Source organism: Saccopteryx bilineata, chromosome X, assembly GCF_036850765.1.
Source record: "Saccopteryx bilineata isolate mSacBil1 chromosome X, mSacBil1_pri_phased_curated, whole genome shotgun sequence".
Taxonomy (NCBI): Eukaryota; Metazoa; Chordata; class Mammalia; order Chiroptera; family Emballonuridae; genus Saccopteryx; species Saccopteryx bilineata.
The window spans coordinates 20,934,991-20,945,183 of NC_089502.1; the positions used below are offsets into that span (position 1 = coordinate 20,934,991).

The following is a 10,193-nucleotide window of genomic DNA, read 5'->3' on the forward strand; positions in this document are numbered from 1 at the left end:
TAGTGAAGAGGCTTTCTTTTCTCCATTGTGTGTTGTTGGCCCCTTTATCAAAAATTATTTGACTATATATATGTGGTTTTATTTCTGGGTTTTCTATTCTGTTCCATTGGCCTGAGTGTCTATTTTTCTGCCAATACCATGCTGTTTTGATTGTCGTGGCCCTATAACAGAGTTTGAAGTCAGGTATTGTAATGCCCCAGGCTTCATTCTTTTTCTTTAGGATTGCTTTGGCTATTCGGGGTTTTTTATACTTCCATATAAATCTGATGATTTTTTGCTCTATTTCTTTAAAAAATGTCTTTGGAAGTTTGATGGGAATTGCATTAAATTTGTATATTGCTTTGGGTAATATAGCCATCTTGATTATATTTATTCTTCCTAACCAAGAACAAGGTATATTCTTCCATCTCATTATATCTTTTTCGATTTCCCTTAACAATGGTTTATAGTTTTCATTATATAAGTCCTTTACATTCTTTGTTATGTTTATTACTAAGTATTTTAATTTTTTTGTTGCAATCGTGAAGGGGATTATTCTTTTGAGTTCGTTCTCAATTGTTTCATTGTTGGCATATAGAAAGGCTATTGGAAGTCAAGATGGCTGCCCCCTTGGTTAAGGCAACGCGAGGGTGGTCGGACCTAGCACTGAGCGTACCAAGTGCTATCCTGCGGCTTCCCGGGCTAACGCAGGTGAGGTGGAGTCGTTATGGCCCTGAATACAGGGATCCCCAGATTGAAAAGGAATATTACCGCAAACCCTTGGCAGAACTAACGGAGGAGGAGAAGTTTGAGCGGGAGCTCAGGAAGACTCAGCGTATTAAGGCTGCCCCAGCGATAAAAACAAGCTCTGTGTTTGAAGACCCATTGATAAGTAAATTCACCAACATGATGATGAAAGGAGGAAACAAAGTATTGGCCAGATCCCTCATGACACAGACTCTGGAAGCTGTGAAAAGGAAGCAGTTTAAGAAGTACCATGCTGCTTCTTCAGAGGAATGGGCAACCATTGAACGCAATCCCTACACCATCTTTCACCAAGCACTGAAAAACTGTGAGCCTGTGATTGGGCTGGTACCCATCCTCAAGGGTGGCCATTTCTACCAGGTCCCTGCGCCACTAGCCAACCGACGTCGTCGCTTCCTGGCCATGAAATGGATGATTACTGAATGCAGGGAGAATAAGCACCGGCGGACACTGATGCCAGAGAAGCTGTCACATGAGCTGCTGCAGGCTTTCCACAACCAGGGCCCTGTGGTCAAAAGGAAACATGACATGCACAAGATGGCTGAGGCCAACCGTGCCCTGGCCCACTACCGCTGGTGGTAGAGTAGGGTAGAGGCTTCAGGAGCCCAGGGCTGTGTTGCAAAAAACCAATGTACTGCTACATTGAAAATACCTGTGCTTAAGGATGTAGTTCCCTTATAAGGGTGGGTGGCGGGCGGGCGGGCAGGCAGAACAACCAGCTGATCAACCTCAAAAGGAGGATGGAGCCATGTTTATTGCTTTAATCCTTTGTGGGCTAGAATTTGCTCTCCCTGCCCCATCTCCTTGCAAAGAGGCAATACATGGAATTGGATTTCGCTCAAGAAAGTTAGGGCCCATCCAGCCTCTTCTTTCCTTTGCTTGGGTGGACCTTTAAGTGATGAAAGCATTTTAGTATCAGAAAGAAAATTTTCACCCTGAACTGTAGTATGTGATGCAGTACTGCCACTTATAAAAACCAACTGGAGGAAATATGCCTGTTTCCAAAGTGGTCCTTATACAAAATGTATAAAAAAAAAAAAAAAAAAAAAAGGCTATTGACTTCTGTATGTTAATTTTGTATCCTGCGACCTTACTGTATTGACTTATTGTTTCTAGTAGTCTTTTTGTGGATTCTTTTGGGGTTTTCGATGTATAGGATCATATCATCTGCAAAAAGTGATACCTTTACTTCTTCATTTTCGATATGGATGCCTTTTATTTCTTTGTCTTGTCTGATTGCTCTGCTTAGAACCTCTAGTACCACATTAAATAAGAGTGGAGAGAGTGGACAACCCAGTCTTGTTCCTGATTTAAGGGGGAAAGCCTTCAGTTTAGTGCCATTTAATATGATGTTATCTGATGGTTTATCATATATGGCCTTTATCATGTTGAGATATTTTCCTTCTATACCCATTTTGTTGAGAGTCTTAAACATAAAATTGTGTTGTATTTTATCGAAAGCCTTTTCTGCGTCTATTGATAAGATCATGTGGTTTTTGTTCTTTGTTTTGTTGATATGGTGTATTACGTTAACCGTTTTACATATGTTGAACCATCCTTGAGATTCTGGGATGAATCCCACTTGATCATGATGTATTCTTTTTTTAATATGTTGCTGTATTCGATTTGCTAGTATTTTGTTTAGTATTTTAGCATCTGTATTCATTAGAGATATTGGTCTGTAGTTTTCTTTTTTTGTGCAGTCCTTGCCTGGTTTTGGTATGAGGGTTATGTTGGCCTCATAAAATGTGTTTGGAAGTGTTGCTTCTTCTTCGATTTTTTGGAAGACTTTCAGTAGAATAGGAACCAAGTTTTCTTTGAATGTTTGATAAAAATCGCTGGTATAGCAATCAGGGCCTGGACTTTTATTTTTCGAGAGGTTTTTAATGGTTTTTTTCTATTTCTTCTCTACTAATAGGTCTGTTTAGGCTTTCTGCTTCTTCTTGACTCAGTCTAGGAAGGTTGTATTGTCCTAGGAATTTATCCATTTCTTCTAGGTTCTTGAATTTAGTGGCATTAAGTTTTTCATAGTATTCTACAATAATTCTTTGTATATCTATAGTGTCTGTGGTGAAATCTCCTCTTTCATTTTGGATTTTGTTTATATGAGTTCTTTCTCTTTTTTCCTTGGTAAGTCTTGCCAAGGGTTTGTAAATTTTGTTGATCTTTTCAAAGAGCCAGCTCCTTGTTCTATTAATTTTTTCTATAGTTTTTCTGTTCTCTAATTCATTTATTTCTGTTCTGATTTTTATTATCTCCTTTTTTCAGCTGGTTTTGGGTTTTCTTTATTCTTCTTTTTCTAGTTCCGTAAGGTGTGAAGTTAAGTGGTTCAATTGGGATCTCTCTTGTTTGTTCATATATGCCTGAAGTGATATCAACTTCCCTCTTCTCACTACTTTTGCTGCATCCCAGAGATTCTGATATGTCGTATTGTCATTTTCATTAGTCTGTATATATCTTTTGAACTCTGCACTTATTTCCTCTTTAACCCATTCATTTCTTAAAAGTATGTTGTTTAGTTTCCACATTTTGTGGGATTTTTTTCCTCTTTATTGCAGTTGAATTCTAGTTTCAAGGTTTTATGATCAGAAAATATGCTTGGTACATCTTCGATTTTTCTGAATTTGCTGATGTTGTTTTTCTGGCCCCACATATGATCAATTCTTGAGAATGATCCATGTACACTGGAGAAAAATGTATACTCAGTCACTTTGGGATGAAATGTCCTGTAGATGTCTATCATAACCAGGTGCTCTAATGTTTTGTTTAAGGCCACTACATCTTTGTTGATTCTCTGTTTGGATGACCGATCTAGAGCCATCAGCGGTGTATTAAGGTCTCCAAGTATGATTGTATTTTTGTCAGTTTTTGTTTTAAGGTCGATAAGAGGCTGTCTTATATATTTTGGTGCTCCTTAATTTGGTGTATATATATTAAAAATAGTTATGTCTTCTTTTGTTAAATAATTTTATTTTTTTAATGGGGTGACATCAATAAATCAGGATACATATATTCAAAGATAACAATTCCAGGTTATCTTGCCGTTCAATTATGTTGCATACGCATCACCCAAAGTCAGATTGTCCTCTGTCACCTTCTATCTTGTTTTTTTGAACCCCTCCCCCTTCCCCTTTCCCTCTCCCTTTCCCCCCTCCCCCCGCGTAACCACCACAATCTTATCAATGTCTCTTAGATTCACTTTTATGTCCCATCTATGTATAAAATAATGCAGTTCCTGGTTTTTTCTGATTTACTTATTTCATTTCGTATCATGTTATCAAAATCCCACCATTTTGCTGTAAATGTTCCAATGTCATCATTTCTAATGGCTGAGTAATATTCCATAGTGTATATGTGCCACATCTTCTTTATCCAGTCATCTATTGACGGGTTTTTTGGTTGTTTCCATGTCCTGGCCACTGTGAACAATACTGCAATAAACATGGGGCTGCATGTGTCTTTAAGTATCAATGTTTCTGAGTTTTGGGGGTATATACCCAGAAAAGGGATTGCTGGGTCATAAGGATATTCTATTTTCAGTTTTTTGAGGAACCACCATACTTTCTTCCATTATGGTTGTACTACTTTACATTACCACCAACAGTGGATGAGGGTTCCTTTTTCTCCACAGCCTCTCCAAAATTTGCTATTACCTGTCTTGCTAATAATAGCTAATCGAACAGGTGTGAGGTGGTATCTCATTGCAGTTTTGATTTGCATTTCTCTAATAGCTAAAGAAGATGAGCATCTTTTCATATATCTGTTGGCCATTCGTATTTCTTCCTGGGAGAAGTGTCTGTTCATATCCTCTTCCCATTTTTTTATTGGATTGTTTGTTTGTTTGTTGTTGAGTTTTATGAGTTCTTTGTATATTTTGGATATTAGGCCCTTATCTGAGCTGTTGTTTGAAAATATCATTTCCCATTTAGCTGGCTGTCGTTTATTTTGTTATCAGTTTCTCTTGCTGAGCAAAAACTTCTTAGTCTGATGTAGTCCCATTCATTAATTTTTGCCTTCACTTCTCTTGCCATTGGGGTCAAATTCATAAAATGCTCTTTAAAACCCAGGTCCATGAGTTGAATACCTATACCTTCTTCTATGTACTTAATTTTTTCAGGTCTTATGTTTAGATCTTTGATCCATTTTGAGTTAATTTTAGTACAAGGGGACAAACTGTAGTCCAGTTTTATTCTTCTGCATGTGGCTCTCCAGTTTTCCCAGCACCATTTAGTGAAGAGGTTTTCTTTTCTCCATTGTGTGTTGTTGGCCCCTTTATCAAAAATTATTTGACTATATATATATGTGGTTTTATTTCTGGGTTTTCTATTCTGTTCCATTGGTCTGAGTGTCTATTTTTCTGCCAATACCATGCTGTTTTGATTGTCGTGGCCCTATAACAGAGTTTGAAGTCAGGTATTGTAAGGCCCCCAGCTTCATTCTTTTTCTTTAGGATTGCTTTGGCTATTTGGGGTTTTTTATACTTCCATATAAATCTGATGATTTTTTGCTCTATTTCTTTAAAAAATGTCTTTGGAAGTTTGATGGGAATTGCATTAAATTTGTATATTGCTTTGGGTAATATAGCCATCTTGATTATATTTATTCTTCCTAACCAAGAACAAGGTATATTCTTCCATCTCATTATATCTTTTTCGATTTCCCTTAACAATGGTTTATAGTTTTCATTATATAAGTCCTTTACATTCTTTGTTATGTTTATTCCTAAGTATTTTAATTTTTTTGTTGCAATCGCGAAGGTGATTATTCTTTTGAGTTCGTTCTCAATTGTTTCATTGTTGGCATATAGAAAAGCTATTGACTTGTGTATGTTAATTTTGTATCCTGCGACCTTACTGTATTGGTTTATTGTTTCTAGTAGTCTTTTTGTGGATTCTTTGGGGTTTTCAATGTATAGGATCATATCATCTGCAAAAAGTGATACCTTTACTTCTTCGTTTCCGATATGGATGCCTTTTATTTCTTTGTCTTGTCTGATTGCTTTGGCTAGAACCTCTAGTACCACATTAAATAAGAGTGGAGAGAGTGGACAATCCTGTCTTGTTCCTATTTTAAGGGGGAAAGCCTTCGGTTTAGTGCCATTTAATATGATGTTATCTGATGGTTTATCATATATGGCCTTTATCATGTTGAGATATTTTCCTTCTATACCCATTTTGTTGAGAGTCTTAAACATAAAATTGTGTTGTATTTTATCGAAAGCCTTTTCTGCGTCTATTGATAAGATCATGTGGTTTTTGTTCTTTGTTTTGTTGATATGGTGTATTACGTTAACCGTTTTACGTATGTTGAACCATCCTTGAGATTCTGGGATGAATCCCACTTGATCATGATGTATTCTTTTTTTAATATGTTGTTGTATTCGATTTGCTAGTATTTTGTTTAGTATTTTAGCATCTGTATTCATTAGAGATATTGGTCTGTAGTTTTCTTTTTTTGTGCAGTCCTTGCCTGGTTTTGGTATGAGGGTTATGTTGGCCTCATAAAATGTGTTTGGAAGTATTGCTTCTTCTTCCATTTTTTGAAAGACTTTGAGGAGAATAGGAACCAAGTTTTCTTTGAATTTTTGATAAAATTCGCTGGTATAGCCATCAGGGCCTGGACTTTTATTTTTGGGGAGGTTTTTAATGGTTTTTTTCTATTTCTTCTCTACTAATAGGTCTGTTTAGGCTTTCTGCTTCTTCTTGACTCAGTCTAGGAAGGTTGTATTGTCCTAGGAATTTATCCATTTCTTCTAGGTTCTTGAATTTAGTGGCATTAAGTTTTTCATAGTATTCTACAATAATTCTTTGTATATCTATGGTGTCCGTGGTGATTTCTCCTCTTTCTTTTTGGATTTTGTTTATATGAGTTCTTTCTCTTTTTTCCTTTGTAAGTCTTGCCAAGGGTTTGTAAATTTAGTTGATCTTTTCAAAGAACCAGCTCCTTGTTCTATTAATTTTTTCTATAGTTTTTCTGTTCTCTAATTCATTTATTTATGCTCTGATTTTTATTATCTCCTTTCTTCGCCTGGTTTTGGGTTATCTTTGTTCTTCTTTTTCTAGTTCCTTAAGGTGGGAAGTTAAGTGGTTCACTTGGGCTCTCTCTTGTTTGTTTTTATAGGCCTGAAGTGATATGTACTTCCCTCTTCTCACTGCTTTTGCTGCATCCCATAGATTCTGATATGTCGTATTTTCATTTTCATTAGTCTGTATATGTCTTTTGATCTCTGCACTTATTTCTTTTTTGACCCATTCATTTTTTAAAAGTATGTTGTTTATTTTCCACATTTTGTGGGATTTTTTTTTCTGTTTTGCAGTTGAATTCTAGTTTCAAGGCTTTATGATCAGAAAATATGCTTGGTACAACTTCGATTTTTCTGAACTTGGTGATGTTGTTTTTGTGGCCCAACATATGGTCAATTCTTGAGAATGATCCATGTACACTGGAGAAAAATGTATACTCAGTCACTTTGGGATGAAATGTCCTGTAGATTTCTATCATATCCAGGTGCTCTAGTGTTTGGTTTAAGGCCACTTTGTCTTTGTTGATTCTTTGTTTGGATTTCCGATTTAGAGCCTTCAGCATTGTATTGAGGTCTCCAAGTATGATTGTACTTTTGTCAGTTTTTGTTTTAAGATCAATAAGTAGCTGTCTTATATATTTTGTACTCCTTGGTTTGGTGCATATATATTAAGAATTGTTATGTCTTCTTGATTCAGTGTCTCCTTAGCCATTACGAAATGGCTATTTTTGTCTCTGAGTACTTTTGCTATCTTGTAGTCAGCATTTTCAGATATGAGTATTGCTACGCCTGCTTTTTTTTGGATGTTATTTGCTTGTAGTATTGTTTTCCAGCCTTTCACTTTGAATATGTTTTTATCTTTGTTACTTAGATGAGTTTCCTGTAGGCATCATACAGTTGGATTTTCTTTTTTAATCCATTCTGCTACTCTGTGCCTTTTTATTGGTGAGTTTAATCCGTTTACATTTAGTGTAATTATTGACATTGTGAGTTCCCTATCGTCATTTTATATCTTGCTTTCTGTTAGTTTTGTGTCTTGTTTGATCCTTCTTTTTTGTTTTTCTATCTTTTGTTTTTATTTGGTTGTATTCCATTCATCTTTCCTCTGTTGCTATCTTTTTTATCACATGTGCTTCTGTGGTGGCTTTTTCAATGGTGGTTACCTTTAAGTAATGAAAAAGATTCCTACCCTGTTCATTGTAGCACACTATTTTGTGAATTCTTTTGCACTCCATTGTCCTTTGCTACTGTTAATCTCCATCCTCTCCCCCCCCTTTCTTTTTGTTTTTGTCACAGTTTAAATTTGTTTTTATTGTGTTCTTCTTGGAGCTTTTACTTGTGGCTTTGTTTTTTTTTTGTTGTTGTTCTTTTTATCTGATTGAAGATCCCCCTTTAGTAATTCCTGGATTGATGGTTTTCTGATAATAAATTCCCTCATCTTTTCTGTATCTGTGAATGTTTTTATTTCTTCTTCATATTTAAAGGATAACTTTGATGGGTATAGTATTCGTCGTGGGAAGTTCCTCTCTTTCAGGACTTTAAATATTGGGGTCCATTCTGTTCTAGCTTGTAAAGTTGCTGCTGAGAAATCTGATGATAATCTAATGGGCCTTCCTTTATATGTTGTATTCTTCTTCTCCCTGGCTGCCTTGAGAATTTTTTCTTTGCCATTGTTTTGTGCCAATTTCATTATGATGTGCCTTGGAGTAGTTTTGTTGGGGTTAAGGAAACTCGGAGTTTTCTTTGCTTCTTGAATTTGAGGCTTTAGTTTTATTTACAGGCTTGGGAAGTTCTCATCTATTATTTGTTTGAGTATGTTCTCCATTCCATTTTCTCTCTCTTCTCCCTCTGATATACCTATTATTCTTATGTTATTCTTTTTGATGGAGTCAGATAATTCTTGTAGGGCTATCTCATTTTTTTTTAAGTTTTGAGTCTCTTTCTTCTTCTCTCTGTTTTGCCTCAACTTGCTAGTCTTTTATTTCACTAATCATCTCTTCTATCTGGCCTGTTCTATTAGCTAAGCTTGTTACCTCGCTTTTCAGCTCATGAATTGAGTTTTTCATCTGTGTTTGATTTGTATTTATGGTTTCAATTTCCTTGGAAATATATTCTTTCTGTTCGTCGAGTTGTTTTCTGAGCTGCCTAAATTACCCCTATCTGTTTTCTTGTATATCTCAGAGTATTTTTTTAGGATTTCTATCTTGAATTCTCTGTCATTTAGCTCCAAGGTTTCCAATATATTAAATTTTTTCTCCATAGATTTTTCCTCATCTAGCTGTGTTACCTCTCTTTCTTTTGTATCCATGATATTCGATTTTCTCTTCCTTAATGACATCTGAGAGTGGTTTTGTTGATAGTATTAATGAGATTTAATAAAAAATAAGAAGTTAAAAAATGAAAAATCAAAAAGAATTGTTTTTTTAAAAAAAATTAATAATGAAATAAAGAAAAATAAAATAATTTTTTTTTTAAAAAAAAAGAAAATTATTCTTCTCCCTCCTTTTTTTCTCTCTTCTCCTCCCTCCTCTTTCTTGAGAAAATCTTGTGGTGAACTGTGAATTATATTGTACTAAATAGAACAAACAATTCTTGTAATGGAGGGCTTGAATTGGGGAGAAGTAATAAAGGGGCAAAAAAAGGAAAAAAAAGGTGTATGGACTCACAAAAAAACAAATAAGAAAAAAAAATTGAGTCAAGAATAAAATGATTTGCTTTTAGGTGTTGGTTGACTAAGAGTTATGATGAGAGGAATAAGAGAGAAACAGGAAAATGGGGGGACAAATTAAAAAATTACTATTGTATTTAGTGGAACAAGAACTAGATAAAATGGAGAGCCAGGGATGGGAGCACAGCTAGTGTATTAAAAAGTTGAAGTAAAAAAAACCCAAAATGCCACAAACATAAGTTTGAGTCCCAGATAAGATATTGTTCGTTATTGAGGTTTGAATGAGAAGAGACATAAAGGAGAAAGGAAGAAATTAATATAGACGGAGGAAAGAAAGAGAGACCCTGGCCGGTTGGATCAGCGGTAGAGCGTCGGCCTGGCGTGCGGGGTCCCGGGTTTGATTCCCAGCCACGGCATGTAGGAGAAGTGCCCATTTGCTTCTCCAGCCCACCCCCTCCTTCCTCTGTGTATCTCTCTTCCCCTCCCACATCAAGGCTCCATTGGAGGAAAGATGGCCCAGGCGCTGGGGATGGCTCCTTGGCCTCTGGCCCAGGTGCTGGAGTGGCTCTGGTCGTGGCAGAGTGATGACCCAGAGGGGCAGAGCATCGCCCCCTGGTGGGCAGAGCGTTGCCCCTGGTGGGCGTGCCTGGTGGATCCCGGTCAGGCGCATGTGGGAGTCTGTCTGACTGTTTCTCCCCGTTTCCAGCTCCAGAAATTAGAAAAGAAAAAAAAAGAAAGAGAGAGAGAGAGAGAGAGAGA

The 10,193-nt window shown here is 36.4% G+C and overlaps 1 pseudogene; it reads left to right on the forward strand.

Moving 5' to 3' along the window:
• The first annotated feature begins 595 nt into the window (after positions 1 to 595).
• Positions 596 to 1,748, forward strand: LOC136316843 (small ribosomal subunit protein uS7m pseudogene; annotated as a pseudogene).
• The last annotated feature ends 8,445 nt before the right edge of the window (positions 1,749 to 10,193 follow it).